Here is a 24,871-nt window from a genome sequence, read left to right as displayed (position 1 = left end):
ACACTTACTTTTCCCCCACCCTCCACATCACTAAAATGCACTTAATTTTCTTGCCTGCATATGGTTTAATGAAATGGGGTGGCTGTAATTTTGACACAGCCTTAGAGAGAATTACTCTTGCCTAGTGTTTGGATTCATGGACTGGACGGAGGAGTGGGCAGAACACTGGCGTATATGGAGTTGTGGGGCAGCCTCTCTGAATGGCCATGCAAATTCACAAAATGAGTACTAAACATTTCACACGGGACACCAGAAGTTCTCTTCTGGCACAAAATCTGCATTGTATTGTATTCATATCCTAACTTTTGGAAATGTGATCCATCATGCTGCAACTTCCTATTTCTCCATTGTTCAACGGCAAGTGTCTTGCATCGCTCTCTTTGTACCCTTGCATATTTCACTCTTACATACAACACTGGAGGGCAATCTCCTTTTCTCTTCCCATGCCTTTTGTGGCCTCACAGAAACCTTTCCCCTGATGGGTCACATAGATGCTTTTCAAGCTTGTATAGTTTAGAACTACTAATTAGATGCAGTACATTGGGATCAATCTTTCTTCAAACATGTATGATTTAGGATATAGATTATCTAGTGAGTGGGAAAGGTGGGGGGTGGGAAGCACCCCCCAAATTACCACTACTTAGACATTCTGAATCAATTATTCACATTATTATGCTAATGCTAATTGATCCAATGAAATTAACATTCAAGCAACAAAAAGAGTTTATCAAAAGATTTACCCTATAACCTCCGAACTCTAAGCAATACATCATCAGCATAATTACATGAGTAGCAGCATCAATAGCTGAATTCATCAGAGTAGGGGCAGCGCAAAGGGGAACATAGATTTTTCCCCTTTATTTCTAATATCTTTGCAGATTGGTTATGCTCTTCTTTGGAGCTTCCAGTTTTTTAGCCCAGTCAAATGCTAGCAATGTATGTTTTACTTCTGCTGTGGTGACAGCAAAGATAAAATTCACCCTATACTGGATGTTTTTGTTCAGGAATTCATATAGTGTCTTTGGTTGTTTTGAGATATGGGTCATATATTCATTACATTGACTCAAACTTTGGTGTAGTTTTGCCTTGCACAATTTGACATCTTACTTGCACCAGATGCACTGATCCTTTCTGCAGTTCAGGGTTTATCGTTTCATCCAGCTTTGCTGCACCTGATAGGCAAAGTAGCCTCAGCGGTGCCAAATTCTCACTGCAACCCAAAGTGGATATAGGAGTAAATTTGTGAAATGTTATACTGTGACTCAGAGAGCATGTTCTCACCATCCCACCTGCCAGTGCCCTCGGACTTTGAACTTGATGCTTTTGCATTTTTTGCAATCAGTTCCTTTTTGGCTTGTTCTGGCCCTGATCTCACCTTGCCATCCAACACCAGGCCCCTTAATCAGATATTTTGCTGATGGCAGTTTCACCGCTCTTGGACTTGAGCTCAAATAAAACAGGATGGTCCCATAGTGGTAATATTTTTCCCAGCCTTCCTGTACACCTGTTTCTTTTTGTTGGCAGCCCAGATCAGCTATGTATTGGTGTATTAAAAGGTCTACCTTTTTTGCTCCCTATCCTGAAACGGACAAGAACCTCCATTCATGACAGCTCTTTGGCAGTCTCTTCTGAACAGGACCTGCCTGGAATGACTGTTCTTTATGTTTTGTATGGAGCACGAATTCCTTCAAAAGGCATTATTTGCACCTAAATTGCTGACTGCAGATAGTGCTACAGCATGTCTCCAACACACTGGCATGCATACCTCTGTCTGGTGGTGTGCTGTTATCCATCTGTGAAAGTTCTCTGTGTATATAGTCATAGACCTGAGAAGCAATAAAGAAGTATCATGCAACTCACAGGAATGGAGAAAGCTTTCATGGAAGTCACAGTGAGAAGGTGGTGCAATCTGGCTGATGGCATCCTAGCAAAAAAATTTTTTAAAGAATTATGCCATAGCATAAATATCATAAACTACATGAGTCCAATACCATTTAAAAGCCTAATCATTCTAACAAAGCTTTGTTTGGACTAACTGAACAGAGCTTTAAAAAACAACCACCACCAATTCTTGACACTAGAAAAGAAGTATTTTTTTAAAAAAAATTAAAAAATACGTTTAAAATTCCAGAGCAACAGAGGAATCACTAAGAATTCTCAGATAAGCTTCTGTCCCAAAACCAGCTGAGAAGCTGTAAGTGTGATGGAGGGAGAGAGGACAGGTAGGAGGAAGAAAAGAAAAGTGAAGCACAGTTTTAACCTTTCATCTGAACCTTTTGTAACAGCTGTTTCTAAATGTAGGTTGCAATCCTCTACCCACTTACCTGGGAGTAAGCTCTACTAAAACTAAAGGAGGATATTCTGAGTAGGTATATGTAAGGCTCAGGGGGTGGTGGCAAATGTGTCCCTCCATGCCTGCCTGCCTCTGCCTATTTTTCAGGTCATACTTCTCACCATCTTTGCTCCACATCCTCCTGATCAGCTTTTGTGTGGCTGCAAGTCTTGCTTGACTGTTGCTGGGGTTTTTGTGGTGGGCGAGGTATGCTGTAAAAACGTTTATCTGTTACCTGGCTGGAATCATCTGCAGGAGCATCGTTGGGTTGTTCCTCGAGTTGGTGAGGCTCGTTTGGCAACAAGAAGCCAAGCCATTAGTGTCATTGGCCCATTTCTGTGGAACTCTCTGCCACTGGAAAGTCAGCAGGCAACTTTTGTGCCAACTTTCAGGTGCCTGCTGAAAACGTTTCAATTTCACCAGGCCTGTGCAGGTAATTGAGGCGATCTTTCTGCAATAGTTAGCTGATTTCTGATTTTAATTTTTTTACACGTGCTTTTATTGCATGGTTTTATATATTTAAAGCTGTGGAATAAACTCCCTTGGAAGGTGGTGGGCTCTCCTCCACTGGAGGTTTCTAAGCTGAAGTTGGATGGCCATTTGTCATTGATGCTTTAGTTGAGATTCCTGCATTGCAGGGGGCTGGACTAGATGACCCTCATGGTCCCTTCCAACTCTCCAATTCAATGATTATATAATTCTAAGAAAGAATATAAACATATGATTTTGTGTGAATTTGCCCTGTGGCACCTTAAAGACTGGTGAAGTTGACTGCAGTCCACAAAAGTTTATACCCTAATAAATGCATTAGTCTTCAAGGTGTCACTAGACTCTTGTTTTTTGTGCAATGGACTAAGGCTGCAATTTACTCTGTTTCCCCGACATTGCTTGATTTTGTGTGTGTGTTTGATGTGATCTTTCACATGTTGTAAACACCACTTCTGGAAATCTAGCGGACTCTAATAGACATTTAACACCAGGTGTGGCATGTCCCGTTTCACCACTTGGCTGATTTTGTATGAGACCTCAGGCGCTCTGCATGATCTTGCACAATTTTGGTGAGACCTTGCCCAAAATTGGAGCTGATGCTGGCGCTGCTTCTCTGCCATTGGTGGAAGTGGCAGAGCAGGCGGGATGCCCACCAGGGTGCTGCCTTGAAGACTTCCGCTGCCTTAAGCGGCAGCCTCCCCCTGCCTAATGGCTGTGCCGGCCATGTTTTGTTAACCTTGTGGGATGATATTTAGGGAGGTACAATTTTTTTCACAATTTACACGGGTGGAACAAGGAAGCACAGAAGAACACATGTGCATAAAGGGTAGGGGAAGGTTATGACAAATCCAATGATGTCTGCGGTTGTGTCGCACCACACTCACTAGTGTGAATTAAATTTAGCACAACATAGGCAGTACATCAATCAAAAAGCCACAGGTCCATAACATAACAGGTAATGCAGTATAAAAGGAATTTTTGAAACTGAGACAGAAGCACTAGCATTAGAACCAGTAAATCTAATGTAATAATCCCCACATCTGAACATGCCCTAAGGCAGCTAGCCCTCTGGAAATGATAGTACATGTGTGTATTTAACCTGCTTTGGAATTTTATCTCCAGTTTCCAGAAATGCTGAAATAGATCCTCAATGAATCTAACCAGAAAGAATAGTGGAATTACAGTGGATATTCATCACAGATATTTTGTGATACTACTTTTTGGACTACGAGGATCTGGCAAGCCCATGAAAGCTATAAGATCTGCCCATGAAAGTCAGCATTATAAATTGCAATTCTCCTTCCAAAGAGTGGAACAGAAGCAGTCTCACAGGATGCAGAAGCAGATTGATTCACACTTTTAAAAACCACACAGATAAATCAGCTCCAGAAAACCAGCATGTTTTGGGCCACAGATGGCCTTTCATCAGGGGAACGGTGTGCGCTAAGAAGACACAAGCTTTAAGTGATCAATAGAACACGTAAACAAGAGTCTACATAACAAAAGACATGCTTTTTTGTCTTTTGGAAGCATACCCTCCCAGACAGAGGAATACTCGCTTCACCTTACAGTAAAAAATAAAGACTTCCCAATGATCAACCCTGCACAGAGCTATAATGACTGGAAATTTGTAGGCTGTTTTTACCCATTGGTGCTTTCATGTCTGTCTCAGTTCTAAGCATCCTCTTGACTGGTAGGGTGATTAACCATCTTGTACTTAAACTTCTGCTAGAAGGATAGTTTCTAGTAGGAACTCATGTTTAAAGCACAGTCACTTTTCTTCCAAGAACTGACAAAAGAAAACAGGTGGGCTTCAAGCTTAAATTGGTATATTAATCAATTGAAGCTTTAGCTGATTAATAGATAGGGCCAATTTTAATTGGTGAGGGCAAATTTTAATCAGTGGAGCTGAGAATTAAGGAAACACCAAAGCAGCAGAGGCCAGTTATGAGTGGTGAGGTCCAATTTTAATCAGAGAGGCTGTGAGTTGAAAGCACAGTTGTTCATTTTTGAGGTCGGTCTATTTGAATCTGTTGTTTGCCTGTAATAAGAAAATATGATGAGCATTTTGACTAATTATTAAGTTCCCAAGCACAGTGTTAATGAGCAAGCAAAAGGAATGAACTATAGGCCAAATTATACAAAAAAATTAAATTAAATGTGTAGTTTCCATTTATGTTTTCTTCTTTTTTTAAAAGAAGCCATTGGGAAGGAGCAATCCAGATCAGGACCATGTTGTGGTGGGTGAGAGTTCAACCTTTTCTCCCAAACCAGAAATACCTCAGAAGAAAAGCTGCTGTTGACACAATAAAATAAAATTATAGGTTCTGATTAAATATCCTGGCAGATATTATCTGGAACATTAATTTCAAGGTATGTAGAATTTGAATTTCTATGGGTGCAATCTATCATTGTCTCTCAATTATAGTTCTGTGCTCACAGTCAGATATCTTAATCAGTTAGCATTTATTAGAAAAGAAGCTTTAAGGTTGACTTTGGACACGGTGCGTTTCAGTGAATAAAAATCCAACACCATCATATAGAAAGCCTTATCTTTAGTACCTTAATGGGATTTTAGCAAACAGCAGAACATTATAATAAAAAAATGACAGGGAAGTTAAAAGGAATCCATGAAGGTCACTCCATATCAGTGATTTATCTCTGCCCAGAACAAAATGTTATGGGTTGGGTTGGAGGAACCAAATTCCACAAGGGCCCCAGACTCTTCAACAGAGTCAACAGTGGAATTACAGTATAATACCTTTAAGCCAACACCAGGAAGATAGACATTGATTGTAAACTTTTCACCACATGAATGTCCAAGACAAGGTATAAGAAACACTGTCAGTGAATCATTGTGTTTCTCCTGGGTTACTAATCCCTCAAAATGGCTTTAGGTGATGATAAGTCCCATCACAAATCTTGCCGTTGTCATCAATACTATATTTGGATATGAGGGAGTCATTTAAAAACACATGCCGAGCCGAGTACTTATGCGAAGACTATCAGGGCCAGGGGAAGAGAGCCTGAGGGAGGTTGCAACAGCAATTAGAAGACCTTTAAGAACTGTACAAATCCTTCCAATTATGCAGTTGCCCTTTATACTTTATTAAATGCTACAAAATGCTTAAGATCAGAGGAAAGCAATGCAGTGACACAATTTCCCTCAAATTAATGGCAAATGACAACTTTGTATCTGCAGTGAAATGAGATTTTGAGTCGTGCTTCTCAGATGCATGACGGATGCCACACACACACACAGGCTTGCTCACTTGAAATCCCTGGTTCCAGACTTAGTCATTAGCATAAAGTAGAATCCTTGCTGCATCCACAAACATAGACTGAAAGGTGGGAGGAAATTGCTCTTTGGCCACACTTTGAGCACTCTGATTGTGAGCGTAGATCAATGAGTATAAAAATGACACTAGCTGCTGTGGTGTTGGGTCTTAGACAGTTTCAGTCAGCCAGCACAACAGGAGAAGCAGGAGGCATAACTGATGGACAATCCAGCAGACAAGGAAACAGGGAGGAAGCCCCTTTCAAAAGGTGGCTGAGGCAGTCATGGGCCAAATCTGGGCAGAAAGGCTTTAAAGCCCTAGCAGACCACAGGAGAAAGCCAATGAACTTCCCAGGTGGGCATCACTCAGGCCAAAGATCCTCTGATGACTCACTACCCAGGGCAGACCCTGTCCTTACCCCCTTTCCCTGCATTCAATGGGCCTACAAAGTGAGGGAGGTTCTGCTATATTTGGGTGTATACTGTATTTAAGAAGCCCACTTGCTAACCCTCCTGAATCTCTCTTGCTTATGCCTGTCCCTCACTGTTTGACTCTCTCAGTCAGCCATGTTGTGGACAGTGTTGCTAGAACCGATGCAGTTGCTGTTCTGTTAAAACTTTGGTGCATTTGCCCGATCCCTGGCAACAGTCTTTCTGGACCCTGGTCCTCAGGAAATTTTGTCTGGGGAACAGCTTTAAGTGTCTTTGTGTCTGCATGATACCAGGCAAGAAACCTTTTTCAGCCTAAGAGTCACATTCCTTGTTGGGTGGGTAGGATCAGAGGCAAAAGTAGGTGGAGCAACAGAAGTGACTGTACTTTTGTGCAGTAGGCTATGTTTCAGTCATGCAAAACAACAACAACAACACCACAGGATTTTACCGACATGCACATTCCTCCATCTTTGATCCAGACAGGCAAAAAGGCATTTAACAAGTTCAAGTATACATTCCAGCCAGGAAACAATCAAGGGAGATGCAGGGCAGGGCTGACAAGAGATGTAGCCTAGGGCGATGGGATATGGCCTGGGGTTGAAGCATAGCCTATGCAGAGTTCCAAGGGCCAGACACAAGCCTGGAGGGCTGTATTTGACCTCCAGACCTGAGGTTCCCCCACCCCTGTAATGTTAAATATTAGGGTTAAGCCAAAATGCCACTTTGCCCAACTTTCCACACTATTCACAGACTGCAAAGCTGTGGACTTTGGGAAAGGCTAGAAACAGGTGTAAGAACTGAACTTTGCAGCAGAGGAAATCACATTTCCAGCAGAGTGGCATTTTCTTTTACCAACAAGATGCTAAAGTGGGGCCACATATCTAGGCCAATACTATGACAACTGAAGCCAAATCAGAGTGTTGTGGTTCTTGCTTTCTCTCTTGCAGCTAGCAGTACAACCATCTCCCTTGGCAGGACCACAAACAGGCAGGGGCGAAGAAGATGAGCAGAGGTTCCATGAAGCCACTCATACTTCTCAAATGGAACAGAAGGAGAGGAGTGAATGGTGGACCCATTTCATTCCACTGAAGAAGATCTTATTTCCTTTTTTATTGTTTCTTGTCCTGCTCACTAAAATATGGCCCTTGGAAAGTATGCCATGCTTGATTCCAACCCTCTGGCCAAAAGAGGTCAGAACTTCTATGAGGCCTGGCGATCTCCCTGATGGTTTGATTCATTCTCCTGTCTCAGAAATGCAGTAATAATGAGATACCCTCCCCTGTAACATCTAAACTGGATACATTTCCTTTAAAGTATAATTTGAATTTGATTGTTGTCTTGCCCATGAAATAAACAAAGTACCTTTTTACAAAGTTTAACGATACACAGTGAATCAAGATAATGTACAACATGTCAAACGACTGTTTCATTTTAATGGATTCCTGTCTATATTTACAATTGCCTATTTAAGGGAGAGCTGAGATCATCACGAAGGGTGTTTTTTTTAACCTTGTAAGCCAGACTTCTAACTGGAACAATCAAACTTTATTGCTACTCCCTATTATTTTGTGCTGCTTTTGGTTTTTAAAAAACTTTTCCTGAGATTTCTGTATGCTCTCCTTAAGCCTATTTCTTGTGCTGAGAGATTATATCTTGAGGTCATGAAGACATGTTCAAAATGTTACTTTTCCAATGGCATTGTCTTGTCTTGATAATGGGGTAAAAATTCTTCTGGTTCATTTAGCACAATAGCAATACAGTACCTGATCCCTATGTTTAGTGAAATTAAAGTTCTCTAACTACATGCTACCTTAAATGTGTCATTTGAAGGGTTTTTTAAAAATTGTTCAGGACTTCAAATATTAAAAAACTCATCGTTCCAAAAATGTGACAAGTCTCTATCAACAGCACGTTGAAGAAATCCATTTGGAAAGATCATAATGTATAGATTCTCAAAGAAAATGTACTGGCTCTGCTCTTAAACAGACAGTAGCTAAAACTGTAAACCCTGGGAATTTTGATAACAATAGGACTTCATTCTGGGGTAGGGAGTTGATTGTTTGAAATAAGTTTAACACAGTGCCAGACTCAAAGGGCCCCTTTAATTAAAGGAAACAGACTTCTTCAAACTCATCTGCACCACAATCACGTCCACATAACAGTTTCTTTGAGGGAGAAACATACTTCAGGTGCACTCAAGACTTCTGACACTTCACCTCAGCTACAAATAGAACCTCTGTGACACTTCTCTGACACTTGAACTGTACAATATTTTCACATTTAACAGCGAACTTCTTGACATCGGTGCTGCTCACTGTATCATGTGCTATTGTGTGAAATGCAGGTTTGTCTAAGGACCACAAATGGGAGGAGAATGAAATGTAGCTTCGCTGCAATTTTGTTCTGAAAAGTAATCCACCTGCATTTTATATAACCTGAAATCTAAATGGAAGTGTGGAGGTGGCAACAACATTTGCAGATTTTAGAGATTTCTAAAGATTTCTGGTCTAGAGACTTCACTAGACCCAACTCATGTCATTCATTGAGCAGACTGGACATTTGTCCTTGGGATGGCAAGAGATGGTTAGCAGAGGAGGAAATGCAGGGAAATGGTAACCATTTTCACTTTGGGGAGGGTGATAGTGAGAGAGAGGCAAGATGGGCCCTAAGAGACAGAAAGACACAGAGCTAAATTTCCCGGAGTTCCATTGAAGAAGGATTGATTGTTAAACCAGTGGCAGCTGTGTGAGGGGAACTGGTGCCTCCTATCGGCTCTCAGCTCCCTTAACAAGCTGCAGCTCCCAGAATTCTTTGGGGGAAGCCATGGCAGTTTAAAGTGGTATCATACTGCTTTCAATGCATGTTTGTGAATGTAATCTCTGTCTCCCATGCAGAAGTGGAAATGGCTGAAACTACAGCCCGATCTCAGCAGTTCTCCCCTCTCCCTCCACTTTTATTTTGCATGCAACACTGTACTCTCAGCTGGTCAAGTGCAGCCCCCAGCTTCTCCATAGCTTCACATGCTTTCTACAGCAATCCCTCTATATAAAAGGTGAGATAATCAGCTTTTGTTGAGGTTGGCTTGGATCTAAGACAGTATCTGGACTCAAAACAAAGAAGAGCCTACAGAGAGGGAATTTAGAGTCTCTTCTTGCCTGCAGAGAATGGAAGTGGCCTTTTATTCACTTTCCAGGACTGAGAAATTCTCATGCCCCGGAAACCTCAGGGTCCAACTTGAAGCATTACCCAGAGACAAACACATTTCTCTTAAGTGAATAAAATTTGGGCAGCAGCCTCTGAGCTGTGACAGACGATTTGGCATGGGCTGTTTGGCATGGGTGACCATCCTAACCAAACAGAACAACGGCTTTGTTCACCCACCTAAGGCAGCCCATGTCTGAGAGTGACGGAAACTACCTTTCAAAGCCCTGCTGCATGCCACCGTCCTTTCAGAAGTTTTGTTCCTCCTCCCCGAGGAGATGGAGCAGGGTTATTAAATGAATGCAGTTCTCATGGCATGTGCTTGACATGCAAAGCGGTCAAAACAAAAGGCTTTCTGTCAGGGGCCCTGTTCTGGGAGGGCAGAGGTGAGGGCTGCCCACTTCCCGTTGGGTTTCAGAACACACAGGGCTATTCTGAAGGAGCACCTTGATCTCTGGCTATTGTGATATGTATATATAAAGGAACAACAGCAAATGCCCGTCTAGGCACTGCTTTGGGGCAGTTGAATTCTGAACACATTCAAGAGCAGGTCTTTAAACCTTTCTATGAATCTTGTCTATTCTCAATAAAAATTTAAAAGAGCTCTGCTCAGCTATATTTACGACCGTGAGTCACATTAACCACCCCTAAATTCCAGCAATGTGTGTTTTAGTTCTCTCTTTCTTTCTCTTGTCTGTTATTATTTATATAGCATCTGCCTCTTTAAATATAGATCTGAATTGAGTCTGTATTAATAGTGTTTATTTATGTTTATGAAGAAAAATGATTAAACCTGAAATCCTATATACACTTGTCTGGGAGTAATCCCCATTGAATTCAGTGGGGCTTTCTTCTAAGCATAATGTATAATTTTGTAGAATAATGCATTAGTCTTGAATCTGTACATTATTCAATCTATATTTAATCTCTAATATTTTATTTTATTCGGGGGGTTCTATACCACTTTCTACCTAACAGTCTCATGGCAGTTTACAGATTAAATATACTTGTATCATGAAGTTCACACACACACACACACACACACACACACACACACACACACACAACCCCAAAGCAATTAGGCTTGAGAAGAATCTGCCTAAATGCTGTGCGGGGGGGGGGGATTTTCATGGGATGGGAGATAATTTCTCAGGATTGCATAACCAGGTCATTAAGCATGATATAAAAACTGGGTCATGTCTAGCATGTTTTGTCAGACCTGATGGTTTCCATTTATAGCAGCTTGGGGGAAGTAAACCTGGACAGTGCCATGAAATTCTGATAAATGTTGCCTGTGACCAGTGATGACAATGATCTCCCATCTGCCACAGAGGTCACCTTCCATCAGTTTCTGGTGGCAAAAGTGGACCACCATTCCATTTGAAGAACAACTCTGTGAAGCTGACAAGTTTGCACTGCTTTACTAGTGGGTGCTTTGTTAATCAAGCACACTCCTGCTCCTATGCAGATTTTAAGCTTAGATGGATCTTGAATTGTATTCAGGTTCTGCATTTCCACGGCTCTTTTAAGTTATTCCATCCATAAAATGCAGCCAGGCTAAAGATGCTATAGGAAACTCTCCTTTTTTTGCACTTTGTGGTCTTTCCCCTTTTAGATCTGTGGCTTTATTGTTTCATTAAGAATTTTGCATTTAAAATATACTATGCTCCATCTACGGGAACCCATAATCTATTCCAAAGCAATTCAGCATGCATTTGATACAAAACATGCTCGGTAAAGTCAGGGTTCAGTTCTCCTTTGCCATTAGCAAGCTCCCTTTGTAGTTTGAAAGTGTAGCATTAAGTAGCAGAGATACTAAGAGTGAGAGTCTCGCGATTTAATCATCCTAATGGTACTTGGGCAACGTACCGATGACTACAATATTGGGACTAGCTGCAGAGTATACAACACTTCTATAAACTAGGACAGAGTGACTCATTTTCCATAAAAATGCTCAACAACTTCAAAAGCAGCCCCTGTCAATTAATTTTCAGTGCTTGCTTGGGCAACAGTGACTTTTCTTTGGTTGCCTTCAGTGGTAGCAAATCTGTAGGCAACTCTCACTGTGATCTCTTATTGTGCCTTCTGAAGTCATCCCCACTATGTGATTGCCAATTGGCTTGGCTCACCCATGTGACCAACTCAGGAAAAACAAGCAATAGTTATGGGAAGCAAAATATGGTGCCAAAGCAGCAGGCGATACAGGAAGCAATTCCAGCAATCAGATTTATTTATTTTTAAAGTCTATATTCAACATGCTCTGGATTATGGAGAAAGCTAGAGAGTTCCAGAAAGACATCTACTTCTGCTTCATTGACTATGCAAAAGCCTTTGACTGTGTCGACCACAGCAAACTATGGCGAGTTCTTAAATAAATGGGAGTGCCTGATCACCACATCTGTCTCCTGAGAAATCTCTATGTGGGACAAGAAGCTACAGTTAGAACTGGATATGGAACAACTGATTGGTTCAAAATTGGGAAAGGAGTATGGCAAGGCTGTATATTGTCCCCCTGCTTATTTAACTTATATGCAGAAATCATCATGCGAAAGGCTGGGCTGGATGAATCCCAAGCCGGAATTAAGATCGCCGGAAGAAATATCAACAACCTCAGATATGCAGATGACACAACCTTGATGGCAGAAAGTGAGGAGGAATTTAAGAACGTTTTAATGAGGGTGAAAGAGGAGAGGGCAAAATATGGTCTGAAGCTCAACATCAAAAAAACCAAAGATCATGGCCACTGGTCCCATCAGCTCCTGGCAAATAGAAGGGGAAGAAATGGAGGCAGTGAGAGATTTTACTTTCTTGGGCTCCATGCTCACTGCAAATGGTGACAGCAGTCATGAAATTAAAAGACGCCTGCTCCTTGGGAGAAAGGTGATGGCAAATCTAGACAACATCTTAAAAAGTAGAGACATCACCTTACCAACAAAGGTCCGTATAGTAAAAGCTATGGTTTTCCCAGTAGTGATGTATGGAAGTGAGAGCTGGTCCATAAAGATGGCTGGTCGCCGAAGAATTGATGCTTTTGAATTATGGTGCTGGAGAAGACTCTTGAGAGTCCCGTGGACTGCAAGAAGATCAAACCTATCCATTCTGAAGGAAATCAGCCCTGAGTGCTCACTGGAAGGACAGATCGTGAAGCTGAGGCTCCAATACTTTGGCCACCTCATGAGAAGAGAAGACTCCCTGGAAAAGACCCTGATGCTGGGAAAGATGGAGGGCACAAGGAGAAGGGGACGACAGAGGACAAGATGGTTGGACAGTGTTTTCGAAGCTACAAACATGAGTCTGACCAAACTGCGGGAGGCAGTGGAAGACAGGAGTGCCTGGCGTGCTCTGGTCCATGGGGTCACGAAGAGTCGGACACGACTAAACGACAACAAATATTCTCTCAATTGAGCGGGTTTCTGGAAAATATTCCTGTAGTTTGAAACAGGTTAACCCAAAGTCTGGAGCTGCTTTCACAAAAGAGCCCACAAACATTAATAGTCCACAGGAAGCTGTCCTGGTGATTAATAACTTTTTCTATCATTGTATCATTGATATACATGGGCATTTAACTGCAGGATGAAGATTCAAGAAAATATAAAAGCTAATCAATATGTTTAAACAGAGCCCTACCTGTTGCCTAAATTGTGGTGTATCTGCCAGCAATACCATGTCCAGTGCTTTACTGGCCTAAATTGATAGAGAGCAGGAAATAAAATTTACATCTACACATCTATCTATCTATCTATCTATCATCTATCTATCTATCTATCAACATAATCATCTACTTTTCTACTACCATAATTTCTATATCATTTGGTTATAATGGAAATTAAAAACAATTACAAATGTTTAAAAAATGATTAAAATTAACATTAAGGCAGCTTAAAACACTTTAACATCTGCGTGCCTGGATCGCATAACATTGTGGAAGGCTGCATGGTGTTGGGAGATGCCTCAAGGACCAGCCTGGCCTGGCGTGAGGTCACAGCAGCCTGCGCAGTGTCTCCCAACACTGCGGAACCAGCACAGCCTAGCAGAATGCTGCACCGGCCTGCACAGTATCGACGCACAACACGTGTGATGTCACACACACGTGATGTGCACCAGCCACCCCTAATCTTGAGGGCACCTCTGTCTCAGCCTCTTCCTCCATGATTGACTTGTGGATGAACATGGCCTTATCATGGACTGACTTGGAACTCACTAACAGCACCATCAGAGCCAAGGGCTCAACAGATGAGCTACTTCAGTAACTTCTGGAGGAGTCAGTGGACTGAAACAGCCCCAGATGCTGGTCAACTCCTCCATTCTGACTATACCTTCCCCTGCCCACCACCACCGAAACTGGGGCAGCATCTTTATAACCCTCTGCTACCTGTGTATCCAGACACATCCCATCATCTGATACCACTTTATACAGTGTTTTATATGAATATTGGTGAATTGATATTTCGTAATATCATTACTAATAGCTCGGTTGGTAGAGCATGAGATGGACAGCTCTTCCTGACTCTCCTACACATTGCAAGCACTTGCCTTTATTTGGGGTGGTGCTGTTTCTTTTTGCAATTCTGCATAAAGCCTCTCTTTAATATGGATTACTACTATTGGTATTGGACCTCTGGCTAAATGAATACATAGTTTCTTTTGGGGAGTGTCTGCAACCCTATAAGTTGAGGTACCCCAAGGTCCAGGTTCCCTAGTTTCTTCAGAAGCAGCAACCTGACAGCTCTCATGCCTAGAAGCCTCCTAGTGTGTTTCCACCTTTGGTTCTGATCTCTTTAGAGCACACTCTTCCCAAATCTCCTGCCTATTGCAAGCATTTGTCTTTATTTGTGGTGCTGCTGTTTCTTTTTGCAATTCTGCACGAAGCTCCTCACAAGTACAGATTGCCACTGCTGATTCTAAAGGTACTATTGGACATTTGCCTAAAGGACTACATAGGTTCTTGGGGAGAACATCTGCAATTTTAGAAGTTGAGGCAGCCCGAGATCTAGTAAGACAAGAAGAAGAGGCATCCTTTGCATTATCCTGATCGATTTGCAATTTTGGGGGCTGGAGACGAGAAGATTATTTCTCATTAACAACCCAGGTTCAGTTGTTTCTTCAGAAGCAGCAATCTGACAGCTAACCATACCTAGAAGTCTCCTGGGATGTTTTGTGTCCTGAACCCCTGGCAGACCTGGTGGCAAGTCAATATGTCAAGTCCTGAGTCAATCCAGGTGTCCAAAGGAAGCACAGTTCCACAGAGATCCTGGAGCATCCAAGTTGAACAGACACAGCTCCTTAGCTCTGCTGCCCTTTTTTATTTGCATGCTGATTGCAGCATCTGGGCTTGATAAGGCATGTGACCCTCACCTGTTCCAAGCCTACTCTAGCTGAGGAATCACACACCTCCTCCCAGAGCCAGCGAGCCCCACCTGGCCAGCTAGGGAGCTGGGCTCTGGGCCCTTGCTTGCCTTAGGCCAACACTCCAGATGTTTTTGGCCTACAACTCCCATCATCCCTAGCTATCAGGACCAGTGGTCAGGGGTGATGGGAACTGTAGTCCCAAAGCATCTGGAGGGCCAAGTTTGCCTATGCCTGCCTTAGCCTTCTGGAGTGCCCCACCCACTGCTTCCTATGCCTCAGAGCCCGCTGTGTTCATGGAGCCAGGGCCCCTCTGACTCCTCTGACTTTAGTGATGGGTCCTGCTGCTCTGGTTCCTGTACACTGACCCCCCCATCCCCTCATCATCCTTCAACAATCCAAGAGAACGTCCTATACCAGTCTCTCCTTCTCCATCCCCAGCTTGCCCTGGTGCATCCCAGTCCCAGCCACACCCCTCACTGGTATCCTCTTCCTCCTCTCCGCTGTCCTGCCAGTTCATTACACTTTGGTCCCTATCTCTTTAGAGCAGACTTTTCTTGACCCCCCTGCACATTGTAAGCACTTTTCTTTATTTGGGATGCTGCAATTTCTTTTTGCAATTCTGCACAAAGCTCCTCGTGAGAACAAAATACTACTATTGCTTCTTACAGGTACTACTGGACTTTTGCCTAAAGGACTACATAGGTTCTTGGGGGGAATGTCTACCATTTTAGAAGCTGAGGCAGCTCGAGATCTAGCAAGATGAGAAGAACAGGTGCTCTTCGCAATATCCTGACAGATTTGCAATTTTGGGGACTGGAAACTAGAAGATGAGCAAGCACGCTTTCTCGTTGACAACCCAGGTTCTGCTGTTTCTTCAGAAGCAGCAATTTGACCTTCGGCTAAATGAAAACATCGCTTCTTTCGGGGAACATGTGTCTCCCTAAAACTGGAGGCAGCCCAAGATCTAGTAAGACAAGAAAAAGAGGTGTCCTTTGCATTATACCGATTGATTTGCAATTTGGGGGACTGGAGACTACAAATGAACAAGTACTCTTTCTCTTTGACAACTTATGAATCTCTACCTCTTTCAAAGCAGAAATCAAAATGCAGGTGAGAAGCCACCCCACCTGTCTCCCAAGGCAGCTTGAAGCTTATTTTTGATCTCTGGGGTCCTTTCTAGTTCTCATTTGTTTGTTTTGACTAATTTTAATGTCATTTGAGTGAGTAGACAAGCAAGGAGGATATTTCTTTAAAATCACATGATATATCTTAACTGCAGGACAGGTGCTGGGAAATCAGTTCTTTCGGCTCAGTGTGCATCTGATGGGGAAAGTTGTGGATAAGCTCCATCTTACCCCTGTAATGAGATATTTAAAGCCTCTGTAGTAGTTTTTGATTACCCCAAACAATCTGAACATCCAAACAGGGAAGACGTGAGAAGGCGGTTTCTAATCCTCAGTCTCCTTAAATGACTGTTTGATGACAACATAAAATAGATTCTAAAAGTGCCACACTGTCAGGTAACTATGATCATATTATTTACACTTCCCGGGCAATATAATTTGTAAACTCAAAGTATTTTGTTTTTTTTTTAAGAATAACATTACAACTTCATTTTCCTAAAAATTAATGCTTATTCCATAAAAGGCTTACAAAGTTCAGTTATTCCAAAAGTTTTTCAGTGTTAATTTTAACATTTATGCCTTTTTTAAAAAATCACCATGGTATTTAACAGTAACATTTAACAATGTCCTTTAGAGGAGAAATTGTGAATTGCACAATTTTAAATATCTGTCATCATCCTTGGCTTCACTCAGTTTTGTTCATAACATTTTCTTCTAGTCGTGAGGGTGGGGATGGGGAGGGGCCTCACAAGGGGAGTAGCCTAGGGCCTCTCTTCATCTAAATCTGGCCCTGCTCATAATCTCAGGGTCGTGGTTCAATTCCCACATTGGGAATTGGGGGGTTGGACTAGATGGCCCTTGTGGTGTTTTTCAACTCTACAGCTCTATGATTCTATAATTTATAATCTATGATATCTAAAGCAGCACCAAATATCCAGTTTTAAGTTTTGTGTTGATTCTAGCAATTTAGGGCAGAACCTTTTCATTTTTTTAAAAAAGTCGATTCTGCAATATTTACCTTTTAAAAACCCTTTTCAGCATTACTGCTTCCTCTGGTGCATGCTTTTTTTGGAGCTATTTCCACATCAGTGGTCCAACTCAATCAGGGATCACGCAGTATTATGGGATAATATCACAGTACTCCATGGCCAATGAGATTTGGCTGTGGGGTAGTTTCATTGAGAGAGAATGTGAGAGAGATAAGTAAGTTAATATTTTTGCAAGGAGGACTAAAAAACAAACAAACCACCACAGAGGATAGTTGTTTACCAAAAATAAATAAATGCAATAAAATACGTGAATCTGTTTGCCTTGCCTCTAATTTATTTGTCTGGACAGGTCAGGACTCTTAGCCACAGATGCATTTGTGCATGTCTGTTGATGGATTTGTGGGCTGGTGAAAGCCACTGAAAGAAAACCTCAAACTGCAGACTGAGGGCATTTTGTTTTTGCTTTTCATATATTTAGCAAACGATCTCTCATGCTGCAGCTATATATAAAGATGTGGGAGAAATTACATTCTCTGGTAGAAAAGTTATTGCACTTTTGAGCTGGGGAGCCATAAAACACACACACACAGAGAGAGAGAGAGAGAGAGAGAGAGAGAGAGAGAGAGAGAGAGCGCCTGGGAGGAGTGAGAGGGATTCTCATTCACTTTGCTCTATAAATAAATCAATTTTGCAAACAGGAAAACCATACATCCTGGCACTGCAACCAAGTCCCTGCCCCATTAATGAAACGCCATGTGTGTTCCTATGGCTGAGATAATACCACTCACTAAGCGCAGCCCTAACATGAGGCAGAGTGGCTCGGACAATTGATTTTGGGAATAAACAAACTGAATAGCTAAGGGTGCAAGCTAACCCCCCCCCCCAATCTGTGCCAGCAGGGCTCTGATGAGTGGCATAGCCGTATTTGCAGCCTGGAGGCCTGTGGCAACCACAGCGAAAGCTGGTGGGGGGAAGGACACAAACAATTGGGTCCAACCCTCCTCCACGGTGTGGAACAGGTCTGATGCCATCAACAGTGAAATTAGCTCAGAATCCAGCAGAGCTCTCCCCTCCTTCAGAAAGCCCCCGTTTGGGGGCATTCCTCTGACCACCACCAACTGGGATATCACCAGGATGCCTCTTGCATACACATTTGGTGGTTGGCAGGTTGCAGACAACCTGTCCACTCAATCCACTCAATTGTGGGGGGAGGTCAGATTATTCCACCTATTCTTAGTTATTCGGTTTATTATTACAGTGTTGTTATTTTAACTAGGGGTGTGCATTGGCTCTATGTACAAACAGGAGAATTTGGGTGAGGTTCTTGCATTCCGGTGTCAGGTTCTGCCATTCTCAAATCATCCTAAATTGGTTCATGAACTCCCTAAATTCCAGTGTCATTGTGGTTTCTGGTGCTCCCAGCAAGTGACTATTGCACTTTTTATTCCTTCAGAAAGAAATACAGTCTAAACCAGGGGTAGGCAATCTAAGGTCCAGGGGTCAGATCCAGCCCAATTGCCTTCTAAATCCAGCTCGATGGACGGTTTGGGAATCAGCGTGTTTTTACATGAGTAGAATGTGTCCTTTTATTTAAAATGCATTTCTGGGTTATTTGTGGGGCATAGGAATTCGTTCATATTTTTGTTGCCCACCACGGTCTGAGGGACGGTGGACCGGCCCACGGCTGAAAAAGGTTGCTGACCCCTGGTCTAAACTAAGTTGACTAGGGCATTTGGATACAATGCCTGCACCTTCTTGGAGGAGAGGGGGCAACATAGGAGTGTGGGAAACTTTTTACTAAGACCGGCCTTTGATTCGTCTAGCTCAGTATTGTCAGCGCCAGGAACTGGAAGCCTGAGGGCAGGATTTTAAGGTGGCCAAACTTCTGAGGGTCGCATTCTAAGGGTGGGTGGGGGGAGATGCAGAAGTGGGTGAGGTCAGAGACTGAAGAGGGTGGGCACAAGTGGGCAGGCCCAAAGACAAAACAAAACCTGGGGATTGAACCTGGAACATTCTCCATGTATGGAGCTATGGCCATTCTACCTCAATGGGCAACATGTCTTGGACCAGCCCAGGTTTTTAGGGATGAGTGGATTATTCTATTATTCTGTGCCTTGTATTTCCCTCTTCCTGCTTTTAGGCTTGGCATAGAAAATTTCTAAATTTAATCTCAGAGTTGTGTGTGTGTATATATATATATATATATATATATATATATATATATATATGCACCTTGCGCAGCACTTTTTAGCTCACACTATTGTTTTTCTCCTTACAGGTGACCACTGTGCATGAGTGCCTAACTAAACTTGATTTAAAACCTGATGCAAAAACTTGTAAAAGCAACTGTCTGATTATCACAGCGCTAAAAGTGGCCAATCAGCATCGGCTTTGTGACAACTTCACTTAGGACAAGGCAGACAAAGCAATTGAAAGTGTTTGCCAGGAGCACCCTGGTGACAGCAGAATCCCTCTTTGCTCTGTGATTTCGTCAATGTGCATTTGCACTCCAGTGCATTAGTGGCCTCTAAAGTGTCTTGATGGGAAAGACAGGCCTGAGGAGCAGCAAACTGAAGCCCAAAAATGTTTGAAAATGGGAGAAGGGTTTGATAAGCAACACAGTGTCGGATTTACATATAACCTAAACAAGCTATAGCTTAGGGCCCCACTCTCTTGGGGGCCCCAAAAAAATTAAAGAAAAAAAAACTGGATGTACATTTCGAAAATATAAGATAAAAAACAAAAAAATAAAACCTACCTACAGCAACAGTGGCAAATGGCTTTAGATACCTATTAGGTCCATAAATTACCATATATTCAACACAAAAAACAGCAACAATTTATTGTTGACAAAGGACAGTTGGACATATAAAGGGCCCCATTACCTTCAATAGCTTAGGGCCTCATCAAACCTAAATCCAGCCCTGAAGCAACACCAAAATAATTCCAAACCTCATACATTTGGATGGGAAAATATTTTGTGAGCATTCTGAGTACATACACATGTAAATACATACATTAGCTAAGGGTTTTTTTATATTGTAAACCATCCTGTGATCCTTGTAGGAAGGGCAGTATAGAAATGTAATAAAAAATAAAAATATGCATCAATGTGAACTGCAGGCCTGTGGCTGCTAAACCGCTCTTACTGCAGCACGACACAGCACAGCAATGCCTTTCTTCTCCCTTAGGATCTGAACTTATAAAAATTCCATCCCTTTCAGCAAAGACAAAAGCATGTTAGCATCTCCTCCAGCTACGCCTACTTTTTAATAGCAGGCATTCATGCCATTCTGTTGTCGCTCCTCACACCCCAAGTTTTTGTACTGTTCTCCCAATTGGATATGTCAGTGTGGTGGGAAGGAGGGGGGAATTATCTTATTCCCTTGTTCCCACCCTCCTCATATTCACTTCTTTAAGATGTATCTGCCTGTTTTCTGATTTCAATAAAATAAATAAATTCCTTTGAGGAGTATGAAAAGATTCACACTCATTTGTCTGGCTATGCTTGCATGTTCAGAATGAGCCTTTTGGCTAGTAATCCTGGGTTGTCATCAGGCTGAACTGAATGCTAGGTATAAGCCAATAGCAGAGGCCAGAATCAAGTCCCCTTCTGCTGCTCTGGCAAAAAATGGAATAACCAAGGGGCAAAATCCAGCACTGAGCTTTGGGGTTTAAAACACATTGAAAGTGAGGCAGACTATATATGGGATTACAGCTCAGGTGTATAACACGCAGTTCTCTCACCTGTGGCCAGATTGATGTGTCCCAAAGTTTATTTGAGGGCACAAATTTGAACAGAGAAAAGATCCATTGTCCACAATTTATGTGTTATATCTTCATGTGTTTGAAGATATAGCAGGAAGAGAAGAGAAGAGAAGAACACTTACAGGTAAATTATTATTATTAAGACATCTGAAAGCAGCCCTGTTCAGGGAAGTTTTTTATGTTTAATGCTGTATTGTGTTTTTAATATTCGGTTGGGAGCCACCCAGAGTGGCTGGGGAAACCCAGCCAGATGGGTGGGGTATAAATAATAAATTATTATAAGTTATTATATAACAAAAAGAGTATTCAGTCAGTCCTAATTTAAACACATCAGTCCTAATTTAAACAAACAGGCCATCCATGTGTCCAAATAGGTATTTAAATGAGACTGACAATTCTAATCCATGCATTTAAACATAGAAAGGGCAGTGAGATATTCAGACCACTAAGTAGTATGTGGTATTTGTCTTTCTAGCTTTTCAGTGTAAGTCTCCTAGCCACTAGCTTACAGAATTCACTTTTGTTGTCCATCTATTAGTCCCCACACCAAAGGGATATAATGTAAGAGTGTGTGAACACCCAAAATTATCAAGGATTTCTCCAAAACAAAACAGAATAATAATTTCTTTCTGACCAGAAGGAAAACACCAGGGGACATGCCTGCATCGGAGGCCTCATTTCCAGCATCTCCAACCTCGATCTGAACTAGCCAAATCCTTCCTATAAAGGTGCTGTGGAGTCCCTTATGCACAAAGCATCAACTTTTTAAAAAACCAATCTCAACTTTAAATCCAGGTAAACACTACATATACAGTAGATGCTAAAGCAAATTTAAATATGTCATATTATTCGCAGGGATGGAGTGGTATTTTGTCCTGGTGCAAAGGAAAGAAAATGTGTGTTACCTTGAGTGGCCATGCAGGAGACTCAATGCCAGCTAGTGGTGAGCTGTAATTCCTCTTCCATTTTTGCATATCAATTCATTACCATATCCCTAGCAACCCCCCCCCCCTTTTTTTTTTGCAGAGTGGAAGAGAAATTTCTAAGCAAGGGATGCTTAAAGTATGTCACTCGTTGCTGACATTTCTCTCCCTTTAATTTTGTTGTTGTTTAGTCGTGTCCGACTCTTCGTGACCCCATGGACCAGAGCACGCCAGGCACTCCTGTCTTCCACTGCCTCCCGCAGTTTGATCAGACTCATGTTTGTAGCTTCAAGAACACTGTCCAACCATCTCGTCCTCTGTCGTCCCCCTTTAATTTTAGTTCAATACTAAACATGGTGTGGGTTTAATTTGCAAACGTGTGCATGAAATTGTGTTGGAGTTGTGTATATGTGCTGCAGAAGCTCAGTTAAGTGGTTAAGCTCACCACAGGAAACAGCCATTTAGCAAAGCTGTCTTTACTAAGCAAACAACACATACCAGGCTACATACACACACTATTTAAGACCGTACATTAGCCATCTCTCACTGAGCCCAGAGAGGGTTCTTTGCTTCTGAGTTCTTGCTGTATTAAAGTCCATAGCCAGTTCTGTTGCCTGCAAAGTCCTGCAACTGATACGAGTTCTCTGAATTCTGAAATTTCCAACTTCTTCCTCAGATCTCTTCAAAAAGTCTTCCCTCAACTCCACAGTTTCAACAGCTAGCCTTCAACAACTCCTGCAGTCCCCAACCATGATGCTGTAACCGGAGCCCTTTTATACACAGTTACTTGCCAAATCAGCCCAGTAGCCCAATAAGAGAGTAACAAGATGCCTGAGGTGCATTGTGGGGGAATGAGTCATCTCTGCTGACTCATGGAGAATTAACCCATTAACTGCATTCCTAAACTATTAGCTTTCCAGTGGAAATCTCAGTGCAAAATCCCCACCACCACCACCACAATCACCTTTTGTGCAGCAATTAGGGGAGAATCTCTCAGGGGATGAAATAGGTTCTTAAAATTTGCTGCATTGAGCTAGTGGTGGTAACTAGAAAGGGAGCAGAATTCTTTTCTCAGGTGTATAGTGAGCCTTGCTTGTTTTTATTCCTTTCCTTGAATATTCTGGATGCAAAATCTATAAAAATATGTGTGATGCAGATGTGGTTTCATCAAGGGAGAAGGGGAAGAGTTGCAATACATGGATCTCCTAGCTCCATGATCATACAAACATCTATTATTGTTTAATGGTGTTGTGTGCATTTTTCAAAGGATGGGTAAAAAAGCCTACTTCCCTTCAGTGTGCTTAATCATAGGTATGTTCAGGTGGATTTTCTTTACAGATTATCTTAACAACCACACACCAAAATCAAAATTTAAATTGTGCACATTTTGCACCCATTCTTTCCCTGAAATATGCATTTTGTACACATTTCCCCATAAAAGTAACATTATTTTGCTCATTATTTTAAACCATTATTTTGTATTGCAAAATTCAGAGAAGTGTGTTTTCTGATTGAGTCAAGACTTGTGAATGAGGACAGTTTTCTTGAAAATGCAGCTCAATGGATTTCTCCTCCATCTCAATCCTTGCAGAAACGTGATCTTCCTATACTCATTTAACATTTAACATATAAATATATATATAGTGCTATGCTATGCTATGCTATGCTATACTATACAGTGGTACCTCGGGTTAAGAACTTAACCTGAAACTGTTCTTAAACTGAGGTACCACTTTAGCTAATGGGGCCTCCCGCTGCCGCCACACAATTTCTGTTCTCATCCTGAAGCAAATTTCTTAATCTGAGATACTATTTCTGGGTTAGTGGAGTCTGTAACCTGAAGCGTCTGTAACCCGAGGTACCACTATACTATACTGTACTGTACTGTACTGTACTGTACTGCACTGCACTGCACTGCACTGCACTACACTACACTACACTACACTATATAGTATTTTTATTTTTTTAAGCTTCATTGCTGCCCTTAGTGTAATAATATGTTTCACCTGGCGGAAGTGTGTTTTGTAATCACCTAAATCCAGTTTAAATTTCTTTGGATTCAAATAACAGTTGGATTTAGGCAAGTGTTAGATACAGGCAAATACAGTAAACACCGTGCTTTCCTACAGCCACTTCAGATAATTATTTACCTAGGCCTTCTCCTAATATGTCTGCTTATGCCTTATTTCACCGTAAGTTAAATATTTGCATTTCTTATCCAAACACACTGCTGTTTAGCTGCATCCAACTGGAAGTGCAAATTGCAGAGCAATGCTAGCAACAGTGCCCCAGAATGGCAGTTAAGCAGGCATAAGGTTTGGAAATATAGCCCTAAGTATCGCCAATATACTTTGCAAACAGATTCTCAGCACAGAATTATGATCATCATATGCAACAGTTATGGTGCAGTTTATTTGAAAGATACATTTTAAAACAACATCTCATTTAATGGGACTGGAACGATTTTGTGGAAGGAATAGCTTGCTTATTTAAGGAGGATCAGAGACACACATATGCTGCTGCAAAGGTGCTTGCCTCAAAGACTACCCACAGAAGGAGGCAATCTGATCAGGCTTTGAAAAGACCAGCTCTTTAAACCCTTTTAAAGCACACACACATTGTGCCTGCATGGCCACCAAAAAAAGAACACAGGGATTGTAAAAAATGCTTCCTATTGAACAGAAAGGAGCACTCATTCTCAGTTTTAAATTTGAGAGTGGTTTCATATTTGCAGCTGCTACCAGAGGGAGTCAGGTACAGTTTCTTTAAAACAGCTAGATGCTGCTGTGAGGATTAGCTCCCTAGGCTGGTGAAGTTTTTGAGGTCCCAAGACTGGTCCAAGTGTGCTGTCATTATCGCTTGCCACAACGCACCTAAGAAGATCAGAAGTAGTATGACGGAATTCTGTATTTGCATATAATCTTGGGGAGGGGGGAGTTCAGATGTGATGTCCCTGCTTGATAGCCTGCCCACTCACCCCAAATCCT

The sequence above is a fragment of the Podarcis bocagei genome (genome assembly GCF_964188305.1).
Source record: "Podarcis bocagei genome assembly, chromosome: 3".
Taxonomy (NCBI): Eukaryota; Metazoa; Chordata; class Lepidosauria; order Squamata; family Lacertidae; genus Podarcis; species Podarcis bocagei.
The sequence above is the reverse complement of the archived record's forward strand: the minus strand, read 5'-3'. Positions refer to the sequence as shown.